This window comes from Rhagoletis zephyria, unplaced genomic scaffold (assembly GCF_001687245.7).
Source record: "Rhagoletis zephyria isolate East Lansing unplaced genomic scaffold, Rhagoletis_zephyria_1.1 Rzeph_scaffold_00444, whole genome shotgun sequence".
NCBI classification, from domain to species: Eukaryota; Metazoa; Arthropoda; class Insecta; order Diptera; family Tephritidae; genus Rhagoletis; species Rhagoletis zephyria.
The window spans coordinates 117,527-123,090 of record NW_016157528.1 but is presented as its reverse complement, the minus strand read 5'-3'; the positions used below and the strand labels follow the sequence as shown (position 1 = coordinate 123,090).

Sequence of the window (5,564 nt, the reverse complement as noted above, 5' to 3'; positions counted from 1 at the left end):
ACTCCGCTGTGTCGTGGCTCTTATATACCTGCGCTCACACTTATGGCAACTCTAGAACGTTCTGAAGTTTATCGCTCATTCTCTTTCTCTCGCTGTTCGCAGTGTTCATCCAACTTGACGTTTCTCTTTGTGGAACATTCTACGTCATTCCTCGAACATTCTGCATATTTCTCGTTGTTCGCTTTGTGTTGCCGCAGTATTCGCCACAGTATATAGAAAAGCTCAGAATACATCCGAATTTACTTTTTTAACATGAACTTTTTCAAGTAATTGGCAACTTTGCTCCAATGTGTTGAACAATTTTTGTGAACTAAGGTTGCCCATCGACAATCAGTCGCCATACACAATAGGGCCATAAATATCTATTTGCATTAATAGAAAGAAATGAATTATGTTTTGCATGTGTGTAATTATAAAAGCCCTTCGAGTTTCAGTGGCAGCACTACCGACACTTCTCCAAAATTACTTCGATATAATAAGAGTCATCTTACAACAACTAAAATAACTTTCGAATTTTTGCGATAAATTTTGAATTCTACCATCTCACATTTTAATAGTGGCCATCTGGCAATTTTCGGTAATAATCGTTTTGATTATTCCGGCACAAAAAAAAAATGTCGCGTGCTTTTTACTAGACCCACCTATCGACATGTATTTCGACCCACTGAATTAAAATCTGAGGTCCGTTTGACACGTACACTAAGTTATGAAAAAGCGAAAAAATAGCAAAAAAATCTGCAATTTTCGCAATTTACTCGACTCGGTCCGTTTGACACGTACACTAAGTTATGAAAAAGCGAAAAAATAGCAAAAAAATCTGCAATTTTCGCAATTTACTCGACTCGGTCCGTTTGACACGTACACTAAGTTATGAAAAAGCGAAAAAATAGCAAAAAAATCTGCAATTTTCGCAATTTACTCGACTCGGTCCGTTTGACACGTACACTAAGTTATGAAAAAGCGAAAAAATAGCAAAAAAATTTTCGCAATTTACTCGAAATTTAGTACGAGTCAAACGGACGGTTAAAAGCACCCGCATCTTTTTTTTGTGCCGGTGCCATGATTCCGTGAGTCGCAAATATTGGCACATTCCGAACGAAAAATGATACTGAAATTGGCACAACGTCGAAACCGGTTTGTCTCCAAACCAAATTTGACAAGGGATGATGGAAAATCATTCAACATTATATTATACTCCTACCCTGTCGGAAACACCTACAACGAAAATGACACGGCACATGCAACAATTACTTGTATGAAAAATATTTTCTAATAAAAAAAAATTATTATAATTGCAAATAGCATTTTCAATCTTGATAATTTATCAAGAAAATAGATTTACACTTCTGTGCTAGAACTGGGAGTTCTTAATAAATAATCAAGAATTGACAATTTATAAGAAGATTGAATTTATTAAGTCACAGAAACCGGCTGTAAGTATATACACATTTGTTGTGAAATATAGCAGTTTTATTCAGTACATATCTTTTTTTCTCAGTGAAGAAGTGAAGATTTTGGTAGTGAAGATTTGGTAACTTTTGGTAACTTTTCTTAAGAGATTTTGGTAGAAAAAAATGTTGGCGAGTGGCAACCATGTATGAAATGGAATACAGCCAAAGCGAAATGCGAAATTCGCTCGGTGGCGTTTGATGGCGATAGATTTATTTCTATCGCCCTACTAGGCGATGACAGCTGTGCGTGCCAAAGGTGGCCGTATTTCTTTTTTACTTTCAAAGTTTTAAAAGAAAACAACATAAGCCGTCATCGATTCGCCAACAGTTAACGAGTGGCGAAACGAATGAACTCAATGAGGTACAACCAAACTCGCTATCGTCTATCCGTGCTAGCTAACTTTGTTGTTGCTTTCACATACAAAATACTTCTTCAAGCGACCGGAACTCAAACATAGCGAGCGAGAAGTGGCGAATCGATGACGGCTATAAACACAATTATTTTTGTTGTTTGAAAGATATAGTTGTGGATTCGCTAAGTCTGGCTGAAACAAAACAATTTATAATAATCTCTCTTTGGTTTACATATGTATTTGTTAACATTTCCTCATTTCTAAATATGGTTTAGTTTTTTTCTAAATGTGGTCACCCCAAATTATAAAGGCGACCAAATGGGATCAGCTACCGCTTTAATCAAGGCGAATTTATACAAGATGGTGTTGTCCAACCTGCTGATTTCTTCTTCTTTCCTTCGCCTTACATGTATTTTGTTTTTGCTTTTACTAATTTGACAGCATGCCCCTGAATAGCAAAAACAAAATACATACAAACTTTGAGGCGAATTGAGATTTGACATTTTGACCCTGATACAAAATACATGTGGTTGCTGTTTGTTGTATTCTTGCTACCACCTTGTATAAATTCGCCTTGGCTTTAATTCTGTAAGTAGGCAAAATAGCTGAGCGAACGTTGAACGACAGCATCGCCCAATTTGGCGATGTTTTGCCGTTCGCCGGTATTGTATTTCAAGCATAACCCCGACGTTACTCATTAAATTTTAAATACATTTTTTTTTACTTGAATGGGCAACTTGCTTTCAATTGAGTTTCAATTTTGCTTTCAATTTTGTGAAAATAAAAAAATAATAAGCTTCTGCATACTAAAATGTTAATCTACAATGGAACTGAAAATTAAAAATGGTCTTCAGAACCTAATTAGTTACATTATTTTCCTGAAGACGACATTTTGATAATGAAATTGCTTCTCAAATTGAATGTAACCTACGTAATGACTTTCAATTTTGATGATTTTTGACAAGGAATGTGTGTGAGAAAATTGAAAGGCAGCGTAACGCACTCTTAAGGCCGGTCCACATAGAACTTTCGCGTTTGCTTTGGCGTTGGTTTGACAGAACGCAGTTAAAAGTATGCTTGCTACAATGGGCCTCCGCACACTGGACTGCTCAGTCCGCCTAAAACCGGTTTTGTGTGGATAAGAGGGGGAAGAGAGTTCGAGTTTACCTCCCTCATTTCAGTCCGCGAAAATCGCGGATTGACGGTAGACTGACACGCACACATAGACAACATGTTTTCTATTTCGTTTTGTTTGCATGTGCCACATGCACTAACACAATCATGCGTAGTTCATGTATACAAAAATGAAACCTGTTTTCGGCCGACTGCCCAGTCCAGTGTGCGTTCGAGTCTCAGTATATCCAGTAAAAAAACTGTGGTGAAGTCCTTTATGGGGATAAAGTTTCCAGAGGTGAAATTTTAGGTACCACACAATTTCTTACACGCATGGTTGCTTTTCAGCACTGATGAAAGAAACTTAAGAAATATTTGAAAAAAAAGTTCATATAGTACATTAATTTTGAAAGAAATACCATATAATGTATGTACTCTGGTTAATAATATCAAAAAATGTATTAGAACCACCGTTTAATGTAATATTTGATACAAATTAATATTGCTGCCCCGAACGCTCTGCGCCTTGCCACTGAATAAAACATTTACTTAAAATTACATCCCTGGTCCTTGTTCTTTCTGTATCGCATCGTGGTGAATTCACATTTCTCAGAAATTTGACAACAAAACAAAACAAAGCGAGTATTTTATTTGCTAATTTTTGCGATTTCTATTGTTTAATGTAAATTTGTCTTTTTAGGATATGTCGAGCCAACAAAGAAGGCGCAGTTGGAAAATTTAGTAATTAGTAATGAAGTAGCAGGCATATTTGGAAAATTATGCCGATAAACAGGATGGAATTTGGGAAAGTAAGTGCATGGTTGCAGCATATCTATGTATAAAAAGTATTTAATTAAATTGTTTATAGAAATGTTATAAATCGAGTGGCTCATTTACGATGTGCTCCAAACATTTGGCGAACTTTTTTTCGCCTTTTCAACGTGCTAAGTAACAAGTTAAGATGACTGCCATCATGGGCCGGTAAGAAACCGCAAGCAAAGGGCAGACAACCTTCCAGGAAGCTGCCTCCTGTCCCCGAGCCGAAGCTGCAGTTCAGCAAGAGCAGGTCAGCAAATTGCTACCCTGATCAAACGTAAACTAAAGCGCTCTGCTGTGATTGCACTCCGTAAATGTGAAAACTTGGTGCATGCTGAGAAATATCAAACAAGAAAACTCCGTGATGGACGCCGTGAGATGGAGTAACGCTGTGTGGCAAAGAAATGCGGCCAATTCGACGGGCCTGAAAAATCCAAATTGGCTTTTGTGATCCGCATCCGCGGTATCAACAAAGTTGCACAAAAAGTGCGTAGTTTTACAGTTCTGTCTTCGCCACATTAAAACGGTGTGTTCATCAAATTGAGCAAGGCAACCATTAATATGCTACGTATGCCGAACCCCCTATATGGGGTTATCCAAATCTTAAATCAGTTTGTGAATTGATGTACAAACGTGGAATGGTCAAGCGTGTCCCAATCTCTGCTTTGTGATCGAACGCAAATTTCGCGAAGCGCACGAAATTCAGTGCGTTGATTCACTTCACTTCAAGAAAGCCCCCAACTTCCTGTTGCTATTCAAGCTCAACACATCAACCCGAGGCTGGCGCAAGAAGGCTAATCACTACGTTGAGGTTGGTGATTTCGGTAGCCGTGAGGATAAGATCAACAAATTGCTGCACAAGATGGCTTAAAGAAATTGTTGTTTTGTATTTAAGTCGACAATATAATTTGGCACATCTTCAAAAGACGCCCAAGCAAAAAAAAAAAAAAAAATTAAAAAATTCCTGAAGTTGCCTTTTCACGGGTCGATTTCTGTCGACTGGAAAATTTACTTAAGATATCGACTAGCCAAAACGCTTACATTTTACGGTTGAATTGCAATTTACACGGGTAGATTTTGGTTAAACGACAAAAATCGACCGTGTAAAGGCAGCTTAAATAACGTTCAAATTAATCACCCCCTTTGAGATGGAAAATACCAATAACCATTTCATAATTTCGAAAATTATTCCATTTATATTTGTTCTTGCATTTTCCACACCACTTGTGAGGTATGCTTTTACGCGCGTTACCGATTTTTTTTTAATGTGCTCGGTTGCCCAGGAGGCCTATTTTCACCTTTACAACTTAACTTAAACAGAATTAAAACTAAAGCATGCAATATATAAAGAAAATTAAAAGTTGTCTTACATCTAGTAAACTTAAAAAATTGCACATTAAATTCATTTTTCATTATAAAATAAAATTAAATATCACAATTCAGTTTACAAAATGTGGTCTGTTTGCACCCACAGTAAGTTCCCATGAAGCCTAGCCTAAATTCAGAATTGAAAAAAAAAAGAGCAAATGGGGTCGGAAACTACTAGCCCTAAAAGCATAATGTGGAAAATGTTTGAAGAGCTGCGAAATTGTATTGCAATAATAAAAATAACAGTGCATAAATTGGAAAAAATGGTTTTTGTTTTGCTTTATAATTTTTGGGAATATTGGTTCAGATGGAATTTTTTTATTTGTTTGGTTTTTCAGCTCGTTAATGATGCACCCAGGGTTGCATTTACTGTCTATGAAAATATTTCGTGAAGCGTTCCAAAATTAGCTCCGAGCAACTAAAAGTTGGTTAAGCTTAAATGAAATAGTTTTTTATTAAATAT

The 5,564-nt window shown here is 36.6% G+C and overlaps 1 long non-coding RNA gene across 1 annotated transcript; it reads left to right on the top strand.

Moving 5' to 3' along the window:
* Positions 1 to 3,617: 3,617 nt before the first annotated feature.
* LOC108359723 (uncharacterized) lies at positions 3,618 to 5,168 on the top strand. Its single transcript, XR_001846981.1, has 2 exons — positions 3,618 to 3,726; positions 3,786 to 5,168. It is a non-coding gene; the product is annotated as an uncharacterized LOC108359723 (long non-coding RNA).
* The last annotated feature ends 396 nt before the right edge of the window (positions 5,169 to 5,564 follow it).